Genomic DNA, 14,393 nt, shown 5'->3' with positions numbered 1-14,393 from the left:
TGATTTTGTAAACTCAGAAAGAAATGTTAGGTTTTAGGAGGCTTGAGTATAAAGTCAAACCATGGACTTGTACATTGATTGGGACAGTCTCTTAGTTACGACCACCCAAGTTACCAATATCCCATGAGCAAAATCATCCCTGTGGCCAGGGACTTTCCTCTCAATTGCAGCCAAAACTATAAATACTCCCACCTCTGCTGCTGCATCACTGCCGGGCCCACCCCCGCTCCTTTTCCCTTCTTCTTTCTGTCACTGCTGGGAAGCCTGTGCCTCTGCTCACAGCGTTCTGGACATCTGCCAACTCCTTTTCCTGCCCGGTACGCTCCAATCCCCCAAGCTGTAGGAACCCCCTCTTCTGACTGCAGAGTGGAGCTGGGAGTAGAGAAGGCAAGCTGTGTTTCTGTTCTCCCAAGTCAGATCTTAGAGTGGATTCTCACTGGGAAATAGCCCTCTATCCAACAGTTGGTTTCCTGATCATCATTAATACCAGAGTCCCACTTCATTAGGGGTGACATGGCTCCCAGGGGCCTGCTTGGGAACCAAAGTCATTCCTAACGAACTAAGGAAAATCTGTTCTGAATTCTAAGACAGATTTTCCAACAAACTTTTGGAACAACACCAAATTTTAAGTTGTCAGTTCCCTGTAAAGCCCTAAGGGGCAAAACTAAGTTTTCCTTGGCTAAAGGGGATGAATCCAAGGAAGCAAGGTTGCTGATTGGTGAAGTAAGACAGGGAACTTCAGGGGAACCCCAAAAGAATTTCCTGGGAACAAAATTATATTGTGGCTCACCTGCCCAGCTGCCTGAATCCTTTAGAGTGCCCAGTGCTTCTACTGGAAGCCTTTTTCCCTCTGCAGCCCCACATATTAAATATGAACATTATATTAACAGACTCCAGTGAGAAGATCTGACAATTTGCCACACAATGTGAATTCTAATTGCTCGAATAATACCGCACAATGGAATAATTTCCTACCCAGTAAAAATGATTCCTCCTTGCCTGAATGATAATATCCTGTTGAAATATAATGCCGTTCCAGACAGTGACTACATAATGTCTGGAGGCTTTTTTTTTTAATATAACCTTTAAATGCTAAGCATTAGAAATAAGGCAGTAGCAAGTGATAAAACATGTTCCGAGATGAAGAGAAGAATTCGTTAGGTCTATGTTGGAATCTACTAATTACCCAATGTCCTTGGATAAAATAGTGAGTCAATAAATTTACAATGCACCAGGCAGTCTTTGCTCTGTTCTTTTAGAGAATATCAGTTGTGTGACAAGAATGGTAATGGATTTTTCCACAAAGTTGGCGCACAATGTAACACCTATATTTGGACAGGTACACCTGCCATGTTGTTAATTTTAATGCCCCAATTTAATCCTTGTTAGATGCATCAATGGACTCATAAAAGCAGATTTTTTTTTCTTTAGAAAAAATGAAATTGCAAGCCATTTTTTCTCCAGTGATCTTGGTGTATAGAGCTCTAGCTTTGAGCGCTCTCTAGGAATACAGAAGAAAGAGAAGATATGGGCCCTGTTCTCAAGGCATTTAGAAACACAGGCAGTTCTTGGAAGTTCAGAGCAGAAAGGAGCCACACATCAGAAAGATGAAAAAAGTGAGGCCTAGAGAGGGGAAGACGACCTTCCCAAGGTTACAGAGCTACATAATGGAATTGTTCTGATGAAAACCAGGTGTCCACAACTGGAGCCTGATAGCTAGCCTCTTCAGCACCAGCCCTTTACAACACCCATGTTGAGACAGGCCCAATGCTGTGCTTAATTTTGAAGTTTCTGGAGGCCAGGCTGTGTTCCTGGGTACATGGCTTCCTACATGGGACTCATGGGAGGCTCCTTTGCTGGGTCCCTCTGACTGCAGCTCTTATAATGGGGACCATATACTGTTTTTCCAACTGCCATCCCGTTTTAGCCCCCTGGTTCTGGGACTGAGGTGAAGGGTAGGGGCAGGGGCGATCTACCCAGACTTTCATTGTTGAATCCACATTCTCTCCAAGAAGTCTTCTTAGGCGAGACTTCAAACTGCTCCAGATTTGACAAATACCACCCCTGTGTCCCTGAAACTCCACTCCTACGTATATCCACAAGAGAGATGTGTACATATGTTTACTAACAGACGTGCACTCAAACATCCATAGCTATTCATAATAGCCCCAAGTTGGAAATGACTAAAATGCCTATCAGCTGTAGACGGGATAAATAAACTGTGGAATATTTACACAACAGGATGCTATACAGCAGTGAGAATAAACTATCTACAGCTACATGTAACAATATGATGAATCTCATAAATATGATGTGGAGCAAAAGAAGCCAGGCATTCAAGGGTACACACTGTATGATTCCATTTATATGAAGAACAAAAAGAGGCAAAAGTAATCTAGGCTACCAGAGGTCAGGACAGTGATTATCCCTGGGGGGTAGTAGTGACTGAAAAGGTACAAAGGGAAATTAGAGGATGCTGGTAAGCAATGTTCTCATTTCATGGGGATGATCAGTTTGTGAAAACTCATCAATCTGCAAGCCTGTTGTTTTTGCACTTTTTAAGGGGTGGGTTGAGTTTTGTTTTGTTTTGAGAGAGACAGAAACAGCACAAGCGGGGGAGGGGCAGAGAGAGAGGAGAGAGAGAGATCCTAAGCAGGCTCCGCACTGCCAGCGCAGAGCCAGATGCAGGGCTCGAACTCACGAAACTGTGAAATCATGACCTGATCCAAAACCAAGAGTCGGACGCTTAACTGACTGAGCCACCCAGGCGCCCCTTTTTGCACATTTTAATATGTATCATATATTTCAAAAAAGGTTAACAAAAGCTCCAGCCAGACTCCCCCACCTCCCTGGCTCCCACTCATGGGAGTGCTGGCTGATTCCAGTGTAGCCACTCTCTCCCACTGCCACAGGCTGTCTTAACTTAGGCTCCAGTCCTGCTTCCCCAACTACGGGGAACATACAGCAACCTCTTTAAGGGGTCCCCTTAGTGCCCTCTCTCATGAGGCTGGAGGTTAGAGGGCATCTCGCCCCTTCCCGGGACTCATCCCAGGGGCAGGGTGAAGGATACAATAGACTTCTCCAAAGAATCCTCCTCACAAATCCTCTTGCCCTCTCCCCTCTTTTGATGCCCTTATAATCAAAATTGTTGAGGGTATTTGAGAGTCATAGAGTTTCTTGTAAAGTCTGCCTCTGTGCACCTGTCCATACTAGTTTTGGAACATGATATCTCTTGTGTTGGTACAAAACAGCATCAGGAAGGCCCCACTTTAATATCTTGGTATGTAAGTAAATAAGAAATCCATCTACGTGATGACTTATCATATTCACATAGCGCTTGGAGTTTATAAAGAGAATTCAGATCTATTTCCTTAATTTGGTGAAGTGACCTGCCCTGCCTGAAGTCACATAGGTACTACATGAGGATGCCAGAACCCCAGGCCAGGTATTCTGACTCCAGATTTATTCTGCAGTAGTTCAGAATTACCAAATATAGGAAACACTGTTGGTTACCTACCCAAACCCATTTCTCCTTCTAGAATCATCTTCCTATGGCCATGTGCTCATTCCCTCCCACTCCCAGACAGGGTGATTTCATTCCTTTTGTGAGGGATTTAGGCACAGACATATGATCCAGATTTGGCCGATGAAATCTGAGGGGACGTCTGCTGAGGAGAATTTGGGGAAGTTTTGCTCACTCTTAGAAAGGAACACAAGGGGCACCTGGGTGGCTCAATCGGTTAAGCATCTGACTTCGGCTGAGGTCATGATCTCACGGTTTGTGAGTTTGAGCCCCACATTGGGCTCTGTGCTGACAGCTCAGAGCCTGGAGCCTGCTTTGGATTCTCTCTCTCTCTCTCTCTCTCTCTCTCTCTCTCTCTCTCTCTGCCTCTCCCCTGCTTGTGCTTGCTCTCTCTCTGTCTCAAAAATAAGTAAATAAAACTTAAAAAAAAAAAAAAAAGAACACAAGACAGGAAGCATTCCCCTCCCCCAGTCGCCTTTTTTTGTTCCCTGTCTCAATGCTATTTTGTGAGGGTGCAATACTTGAAGCTGCTGCAACCATCTTCTGATCATGAGGCACAAACGTGAAGGTAAAACCCACCATCCCATAAAGAAGAAGTGGTTTGTATATACAATGGAATATTACTCAGCCATAAAAAGAATGAAATCTTGCCATTTGCAACAATGTGGAAGAAACTAGAGAGTATAATGCTAAGCGAAATAAGTCAGTCAGAGAAAGACAAATACCATATGATTCCACTCATGCGTGGAATTTAAGAAACAACAAATGAGGAAAGGAAAAAGAGAGAGAGAGAGAGAGAGAGAAGCCAAGAAACAGAGTCTTAGCTATAGAGAACAAACTGATAGTTACCAGAGGGGAGGTGGGTGGGGGGATGGGTGAATTAGGGGACGGGGATTAAGGATGCACTTGTTGTGATGAGCAGTGGGTGTTGTATGCGAGTGTTGAATTGCTATGTTGTACACCCAAAACTAATATAACGCTGTATGTTAACTTGAATTCAAATAAAAACTTTTTAAAAACCCAGCATCCTAAAGACAGGGCAACAGTAAGAAAAACAAACAAACACCAAATCCTTGATGATATTCTGCCACTAAATTGACAACTCTGGGACCGCCTACCTCCAAACATACTATATGAATTAATAAATGCCATTATTTTAAAGCCAGTTTTAGCCACGTATTTTCTCCCTGCAACCAAAACCATTCTAACCGAAAACAGCAACATTTTAGTACCATATTGTCCTTTATAACGTTATTAATACTCATTTGTATTAATGAATATTTGGACATAAATGATCCAAATGTGATGATGATGGTGTAGCCACACAGATACCAATCAGAGGAGAGAGAACACAGGGTTCTAGTGTAGGAGGAGACAAATAAGGCACTAGAAATAGAGTGGATAGGTGGCCAAAAAAGGATGGAATCCACTTTGCCAGGTTGGAGACTGAGCTAAAAGAAAGCCATAAGTAGCTAAAGCTAAGCTAAACTACACACAATACATTTCCCCTCATACCAAGCTGATTGTACAGTTTATGGATTAGGCTTCCCCACAGAAGGAGTTGTACTGTTTCAATGTACATCCTCAAACTGGAAAAAAAAAAAAAAAAACTATTAAAGAGCACTGGACAATGTTTCTTATAGTTAGCATTACTGAAATTATCTATTTGGTTCTTTCCATTTTTTTTCTCTTTAATGGGCCAGATAACTGGGGATAAATAGTATTTAAGAGGTTGAGACTTACTGGGTGATAACACCGTACCAGACATCGTGCCAGGGACTCTATAAAATATTTTCTATTTTAATCTTTATGGCAACTGTGGGAGATACTGTCAGTTGCCTGTGTAGTATCCATTTTGTCCTTCTTCCTTGCCCCTCTCACAATGCTTGCACCAGACAGCAGCACCACCCCCCGCCCAGCCCCCGGTAGAAGAGGGGTTACTCAGCATGGCAATAGCCCTCTACAGAGAACTCTCTTCCCAAATCGTCCTTCCTCATGTGGCTCTGGTTTTGTTCAGGGTGACAACATTTCCAAGTAAAACCATGACCTTTCCCGACTTCTTTCGGGGAGCTGGTGATACAGTCTTAGACAATGAGAAATAGGCAAAATTGCTGCTTGGGGTGCTCAGGAAACTTTTTTTTTTTTAACATTTTATTATGTTTTTAAAATATTTATTTTGAGAGAGAGAGAGAGAGAGAGTGTGTGTGAGAGAGAGAGAGAGCAAGCATGAGCGGGGAAGGGGCAGAGGGAGAGGGAGAGAGAATCCCAAGCAGCTCTGTTCTGTCAGCCCAGAACCTGATGCGGGGCTTGATCTCATGAACCGTGAGATCATGACCTGAGCCGAAATCAAGAGTTGGATGCTTAACTGACTGAGTCACCCGGGCGCCCCTTTTTTAAACATTTTAAAGGAGCACAAAAATATGTATGTAGCTTGTATTTGCTCCCTGGTGACATTCATAGAGAGGGTATGCACTACGGAGATCTGGGTTTATGAGAAAAATTGGACTGTTTGGAACTCCATTACACAGTTTTCATGGGCATGCATATATGCGGACATATATGCAAATTTTCCAAGGTTTATGACATGATTTTTAAATCTGACAATAAATAGGTAAGATCAAATTGTACCCACAAGTGACTTAATATTGGTGAACACAGTGCCTTTGCTCTTCTGTACTTACATCACAGAGCCAAGGCGCATGGGGCCAAGCATACTTCGTGAAAGTTACACACATTTCATTTTGTAATGTGGACACTTCACAGTAAGTAAACTGAGAGCAAGAACATTTTGAAAGTAGTGCCAGGGGACTGGTATGCCATTTTAGGTATCCATAAATGTAAATTTAAGCACAGCATGGTCTCATTTTTTTCATACAATTTCCCCTAGATTTTAGTTTTGTTTTTTTTAAGATTTTTTTTAATATTTTATTTTTAAGTAATCTCTACACCCAACGTGGGGCTCAAACTCATGACCCCAAGATCAAGAGTCACATGCTCTACCAACTGAGCCAGCCAGATGCCCCTAGTTCTTACTTTTTATTTTATCACAAATTGATTTTAAGCATGTTTTAAACACACAATGGCCTGGTTTCCCTTTTTTAAAAACTTCATTTTGAAAAATGAAAACTTTATTTTTAAAAATTGACACAACATTATGTTAGTTTCAAGTATACAAGGAAAGCCTTTTAATGGAGAGCTAACAGAGCTTGCTTGTCTCTTTGGCCTTTTGCCCCTTGTCCTTTGCCATTCTTCCTGGAATGTGGATGCAATAATCAGAGGTAAAGCAGCCATCTAAGAAGCAGAAAGACAAAAGCCAAGCATGATTGCGCCCAAAGCAAGGAGGAGCCTGGTTGCCCATGGTGCTATGGAGACATTATACTAACTCTGGGCTGCCTTCCCCTAAACTTCTACATTGTGAAAGAAAAATATACTCTTGTTGGTTAAACCTCTGTGGTCAATTTCCTATTCTATGCAGTTGAATACACGCTAATTCATATAGTTGTACACTGAAGTCTACCTTTTCAAAATTTATGAAATTTATCATGCACAGAATGGTTGAAATTCATATGTAGGATTTGAATATGATCAAATCTACCTCCTCCTGGAACCCACTTCATTCTGTTCCCCCCTCCCCCACCCAGAGGAGCTGACCATTCTGATTTGTGGCAATATTTTTTCCCGGTTCATTGCCATCCCTTTAAAAAATGAGTCTTCTGTTCTTATTTTTAAAAAAGCAATGAGTTTCCTTTCCCATATTCTATTATGACAATAAATAAGATGTTTAAAAAAGCAAAACCCTACAGGGACAAAGAGATTGGAAGAGAAAACAACAAAATCTCAGATGCAAGAAAGCAGATGGACAAGTCATTGTTGATCCAACAGATCACAAGAGGCTAACTCCCAAGTTTCTCATGGGGGTTAGGGAGACCAAGAAGCAAGATAATTTCTGGTGTGAAACGCCAGAAGAGCTCAGGATTTGGAGGCAACCCATACCTCTGGAAGTGGGGTGTAAGTGGGGCTGGAAAACAAGAGGTTTCATTGAAAGTAGGTGTAATGGTCAGGATCTGGTCAGGAGCCAGAAAAACCCTACCAATTATTTGAACAGAAAGAATTTAATATAAAGAATTGTTAATTAGACATAAAGTTGGACTCTAAGGTATCATGGAGACAGTAACTACAGGAAGCAGCTACCATTCCCAGACTGCAGGGGGTGGGGGAAGGATGGAATTATTAGAACCTACAAGCTTGGAGGAGGAGCCCATGGGGCTGGGACCCAGACCCCTGAGGAGCGATTCCTGTTCAGCCAGTGCTGGTGTCTCTGGTGCAGGGGGCACCATGAAGCTGGTTCTGAGTGTCAGAAAAACTGCAAACTGACTTAAACTGTTGCTGCAGGAAGGAACCCCTGCTGGAGCGAAGAAGCATTGCTGGGAGGCTGCTAATAGCAGTAGGAAGATAATAAGCAATGTGATCCTTCCTTCCCCAACCTTCCGGGTTCCCTCTATTGCCCTCCGTGGGTAGAGTCTAACAAGGGATAGCTGGCCGAATTACTATGGTTTGAAGAGTCTCAACACCAGTGATGCAAAGCTGAGTACGGAAAGGTTGGGTTTAGAGTTGAGAGACAATGACATAATAACAGGCAATGTTGGTAGTAGAAGCAAAGTTAAACCCAGATCTCTATCCTCAGCAAAGCAACTGCTGCTCCCCCCAACTCTAGCTGAATACTAAGGTGTATTCTCTGGAGAGTAGAGGGTCTCTGGACTGGGGGACATTAAGCACTGTTGAAGGTGGGATCCTGTATTGAAAATAGGGATTAAACAAAGGCTTACTGAACCTCTGGACCTCAGCCCTCTTCTCCCAAATGACCTTCACTAAAAGTTAGATATATATTCTCCAGACGGGATTGGAAGCTTCTCTGAGAATTTGACAGCCCAAGACAAAAGACATGAATATCCTGGTATCAGTATAAGGGTCTAGCTAGATGATAGTGAAATTTATAATCAGTGGCCCCCACCAAGCTCTCTTCCAATCAGGCTTTTCAGTTATAATCTTATTTTTTAAAGGATTTTCTTTCTTTCTTTTAAATATTTATTTATTTTTGAGAGAGAGAATGGGAGGGGCAGAGAGAGAGGGAGACAGAAGATCCAAGCAGGCTCCGTGCTGTCAGCACAGAGCCCAGTGCGGGGCTTAAACTCATGAACCACGAGATCATGACCTGAGCCAAAGTTGGACACTTAACCAACTGAGCCACTCAGGCGCCCCTCAGTTATAATCTTGAATGTGAGCAAGATATCCTGGGACTACCACACATCTTGGGAAACTCTCTAAGGTACAAGACAGAGGCCAAACATTGAGGGGGAAAAAGAACCTGGAGGAAACAGAGACTATGCTGAGAGATATCATTTTTGATATTTAATATTTTCTGAAAAATAAGATACTACAACCAAATAAAAAGGAAACCAATCTAAAGGAAACATTTAGAGAATAGGAAAGAACTCTTGGTAATTAAAAATAAGGTAGCAGAAATGAAAAACTCAATAGGAGGACTGGAAGCTAAAGTTGAGGAAATCTCCTAGCATGTGAAGCAAAAAGACAAAGAGATGGAAAATAGGAGATAAAAGATAATAAGAGCACCGCGTCGGTCAAGAAGGTCAACATGTGAATGAGTTCCAGAATAAGAACACATGGAAAATGGAAAGGCAGAAATCATTGAAGAAATTATTCAAGAAAATTTCTCCGACTTGAAGGATATCAGTTTCCAGACTGAAAGGGCTCACTGTGTGTCGAGCACAAAGGCTAAGTAAAAAACACAACTATATCAAGGCACATGGTCATGAAATTTTAGAATACAAGGGTCAAAGAAAAGATCCTATAAGCTGCAGGAAAAAATTTGCTAAACCAGGCTGGAGCCGACCTCAGGAATCTTTGTTGGAGCCTCAATGTGCTGCCCAAGTACTCTGGCAATAATCATAGGCAACTAAAATAAATAGCTATCATTTATCAAGCACTTTACACATGCAATCTCTCTTAATTTTATAAAGATCCAACAAATCAGATGATCCTATCCCAGTTTTACAGATGAGGAAATTGGAGCTCTAGAAGGTATGTGATTTGGATAAGTTTAACACAACTATTAAGAGTTAATAACAGGGGCACTTGGGTGGTTCAGTCAGTTGAGCATCTGACTTCAGCTCAGGTCATCATCTCAAGGTTCATGAGTTTGAGCCCTGCATCAGACTCACTGCTGTCAGCGCAGAACCTGCTTTGGATCCTCTGTTCCCCACCCCACCCCACCACCACCACCACATCTGCCCCTCCCCTGCTCACGCTCTCTCACAAAAATAAACATTTTTTAAAAAGAGTTAATAACAATAATAGCTTAACATATATTAAATGCTTACTATGTGCCAGACTCCATGCTGTAAATTGGTGGCCTATCAGCAGCCACATCCCTTACCTGCTAACAGAATCCCAACTTTGTTCAGATATCTGTTCCTCAGGAAAAGGGAACACATCTCCAGCATGATGGTCCAAGCCAATCAAGATGATCTTATTCCCCTTTGTTGGTGATTGAATTAAAGGCAGTTTTCTGAGCCAGCTCTGGCCAAAGATATGGGAAGGGAAGTCAGTGAGAAATTTCTGTGAAATGTTTTTTCATTTTAAGAAAGACACAAAAGAGGGGCACCTGGGTGGGTCAGTCATTTAAGCATGTGACTTCAGCTCAGGTCATGATCTCGCAGTCCGTGGGTTTGAGCCCCGTGTCAGGCTCTGTGCTGACAGCTCAGAGCCTGGAGCCTGTTTCAGATTCTGTGTCTCCCTCTCTCTGCCCCTCCCCCACTCACTCTCTCTCTCTCCCTCTCCACCCCCCTTTCTCAAAAATAAGGAAACATTTTTTTTAAAAAACACATAAAAGAAAAAGATGACTCTCTTCTGCTACTGTGTATTGTAGTGTTTGGATATGATGCCTGAACCTATGGCAGCCACCTTATGACCATGAGAGGAGACAGCCTAGGAAGGCCTCCAAGCTGAGGCTGGAAGAACATAAAGATGGAAAGAATGTAGGCCATTGATGAGCTAACCAATCATGAAACTTCTCTCCTTTTGGACTTCTTGTTACATGAGATAATAAATTTTCCTTATTATTTCAGGAAAAAAAATTAGTTACATAGGGTCATGTGCCAGAATGGGTCTGAACTTCGCAACAGCAGCACTTGGCACCTAGAAGGCAATGGAATGAGCAATGTCTTCAGAACGCCAAAGAAAATAATTTCTGACCTACAATTCTATACCTGAAAAACAATCAGTGAATGTGAGGGTAAAGATATTTTCAGATATGCAAAGTCTCAATAAATTACTTCCCATGCACCCCATTCTCAGAAGCTACTGGAGCTGCTCCATAAAAACAATGGATAGAACCAAGAAAGAGAGGGGTGACTGGGTGTCTCAGTCAGTTGAGCGTCCAACTCTAGATTTTGGCTCAGATCATGATCTCACCTTTATGGGGTTGAGCCCTACATCGGGCTCTGTGCTAAGCATGGAGCTTGCTTACAATTCTCTCTCCCTCTGCCCATCTCCCCCACTGATGCTTTCTCTCTTTCTCTCTCTCTCTCTGAAAGAAAGAAAGAAAGAAAGAAAGAAAGAAAGAAAGGAAGGAAGGAAGGAAGAAAGAAAAGAAAAAGAACCAAGAAAGAGAAACCTATGGGAACCAAGAATGTAACAAGAGAGAGAGGGACAGGATTATCAAAGATGATAGTAAAAGGAAACTTCAAGGCAGCAGCTGAGCCCCAGGAGTAAAAAGCGACCAATATAGAGTGGAGTAGATCAGATCTATCCAGGAAAGAGTTCTTCAAGAAGATGAAATTGATGGAGTACTTGATGAATTTCAGCATATTGAAAGGAGATTTAGACAATGAGGGAAGATTGGGGAATGAATTCATTATAAGTGGATAGGAAACAACACAAGTGAGAAAAACAGACAGCTATTAATTACAGGAAAATGAAAAAGTTGAGCAAGCAAAGAAAAGTAATCAATGGGCTGGGGCACCTGGGTGGCTCAGTCACTTGAGTGTCCAACTCTTGATTTCAGGTCATGTCCCAGGATCATGGGATCGAGCCCCATGTCGGGCTCTGTGCTGGGCATGGAGCCTGCTTAAGATTCTCTCTCTCTCAAAGACAGATACCATGTGTTTTCACTCTTATGTGGATCCTGAGAAACTTAACAGAAACCCATGGGGGAGGGGAAGAAAAAAAAAAAAAAAGAGGTTAGAGTGGGAGAGAGCCAAAGCATAAGAGACTCTTAAAAACTGAGAACAGGGTGCCTGGGTGGCTCAGTCGGTTAAGCGTCCGACTTCGGCCCAGGTCATGATCTCACGGTTCGTGAGTTCGAGCCCCGCATCAGGCTCTGTGCTGACAGCTTGGAGCCTGCTTCCGATTCTGTGTCTCCCTCTCTCTCTCTGCACCTCCCCAGCTCGTGCTCGCACTCTGTCTCTGTCAAAAATAAATAAACTTAAAAAAATTAAAAAAAAAAAACTGAGAACAAACTGAGGGTTGATGGGGGGGTGGGAGGGAGGGGAGGGTGGGTGATGGGTATTGAGGAGGGCACCTTTTGGGATGAGCACTGGGTGTTGTATGGAAACCAATTTGACAATAAATTTCATATATTGAAAAAAAAATTTAAGAAAATAAAGTATTCTTTTCCAAAAAAAAAAAAAAGATTCTCTCTCTCTTTCTCTTTCCCTGTGCCCCTCCCCCACTTGTGCTCATGTGCACCTTCATGCACTCTCTCTCTCAAAAAAAAAAGAAAAAAAGTAATTGTGGAGTACTACATAGCTTAGCCAGGAATTACATTTACATAATCATAATAATATAAAGAATGAATATTGGTTTAGCCCAATGATGATATATCTCTATTGGGAAGCTTGGGAAATGGAAAGTGTGGCTATATGTGGTGACCAAGGAGGGGGAATCCATGCAAGAGCAAAAAACCTTCATTTTTCAAATTGAGACATAGGTAGATAATGCCTATACCACACAAAGCAAGAGTTATCATTATAAGTGTGTTATTTAGTGATGTGAAGGGAAATACCAAAAGAAACAGCTAAAAAGGAAGCAAATGGTTGCCTTTGGGGAATGGAAAATGGAGGTGATGGGGTGTGGAAGACTGTTCTTTTTTTTCATTATTAGCCTTGTAGAACTGATTGAGTGTCTAGGAGTTTGGATAACTTTAGTAAAAATTAAAAATATATTTAAGACATAAAAACCAAACAAATGTTTTTCATAAAAAGAGCCAACCACTAACTCCAAGGCAAATACAAGTTATTTAAGAAAATAAAAAACACTAAATGTGCTCAGCCGTGAATACTAGTTACATAATTTGCCTTCCAGATTCATCCAACCTTCTCTACCTGCCCTGTGCCCTGGAAGCAGACCTCTATGGACTCCACCAACAGGCCCCCATGCCCTCTGGCTTCCAGGTGAGTTCTTCCCCTGGGAAGCTTCAGCAGGAGATCAGAGAGAGGAAGGAGATTGAGTCGAGGGTATGTGGTTCCCTGTCTGTCTTCCTAGCATGATTGTCTCATGCTAGGGCTGGCCGCATGCCCTCAAAATGTTTACATTTGCTATCAGGTGGCTCTCTCTATACACTTCTAGATCTCCAGGTCCTTTGCGCCCAGGTGTGGTAACGGAGCCCCTACAGTTCTAGCAGCCCTATTCCTGTGGTTTTCCTGTACCCTGCCCACACTTTTACAAATGGTCCCTTATTAAATTCTTCTCCAATTACCCTATTCGAGTGTGCCATCTATTTCTTGCTGGGACCCTGACTGATACATACAACCATGATAATATAAATAATGAATGTTGACTTAATCAGAAACTCATGATATGTTGGGAGGTAAGGAGGGGAAATATGTGAATATTTGAAGAAGGTACACGAAAGGGAGCTAAGTCCTCATTTTCCATAAGAAGAAAATAGATATAAAATATATATAGATATACAAAAATATAAATATGTATAATATATATAAAATATATATAATATAAATATATATAAAGAATATATTGTTACTTAGAAATATGGAAGTAAGTCCCAGAGGAAATAACAAAACGGAGTCGAGGAAATGAAGATACTTCTGATTTGTAATTTGACTACCTAAGGAATAGATTCTAAAACTGTGTTTTTTGGGCTGTGGTTCAAGACTCATTAGTAGGTCTTTGAAATTGATTTGGTATCAGTCAATTATCTTATTAGAAGAGAGTAGAAATTACCAACGTTTATCACAAGTAGTGAGAGTAAATATTATTTTGTTAAATGGCTTGGTTTTATATTCCCGTGCATGCGTGTGTGTGTATATTCCTGTGTGTGTGTGTGTGTGCACGTGCGCAATATCAAATGTATTTCTTATTGTGGTTTGAGCTCAGAAAAGCTTGAAAGTCACTATTCTAAAAGATGGATTGGTGGCTGAAGACAGGGCAGAGAAGTAAATATCTTAACCAAGTGGAGTTAAAGGGTCATGTTATTCCCTGTGGATGCAGTCACATTTCAAATGGCTGACAGGAATAATAATTCACTGCCTTTGTGTGAGGCCCTGCCAGGTTAACAGTCCCACATGTAGCTCTTATTATATTCGCCCTGTGCATTATAATGTTCTTGGCTCAGCAGCTAATAAAGAAATAAATCCAGAACCTCTCTGGTGGGATGATATATTGCTTTATCATGGAAGCCACTACCGACAAAAAAGATATATAATTGTTCAGGATGGGGGAGGGGCACCATAATAAGGTTAAGAAGCGAGAATAAAAATTACAATACAGTAGGAAATAGGATGGACACCCGACTTGTTTCCAATGAACCAATACTTAAACTACAAGCCAGGTG

General features: G+C 41.8%; 1 long non-coding RNA gene across 1 annotated transcript in view; it reads left to right on the top strand.

Moving 5' to 3' along the window:
• LOC145714219 (uncharacterized) overlaps positions 1 to 14,393 on the top strand; it is a 189,379-nt gene that overhangs the window by 98,730 nt on the left and 76,256 nt on the right. Inside the window, exon 3 of the long non-coding RNA XR_014136809.1 lies at positions 12,905 to 12,993. This is a non-coding gene — a long non-coding RNA (uncharacterized LOC145714219). The remainder of the gene's footprint in view (positions 1 to 12,904; positions 12,994 to 14,393) is intronic.

Source organism: Panthera onca, chromosome X (genome assembly GCF_046562875.1).
Source record: "Panthera onca isolate mPanOnc1 chromosome X, mPanOnc1 haplotype 2, whole genome shotgun sequence".
Taxonomy (NCBI): domain Eukaryota; kingdom Metazoa; phylum Chordata; class Mammalia; order Carnivora; family Felidae; genus Panthera; species Panthera onca.
This window is presented reverse-complemented; position numbering and strand designations above follow the sequence as displayed.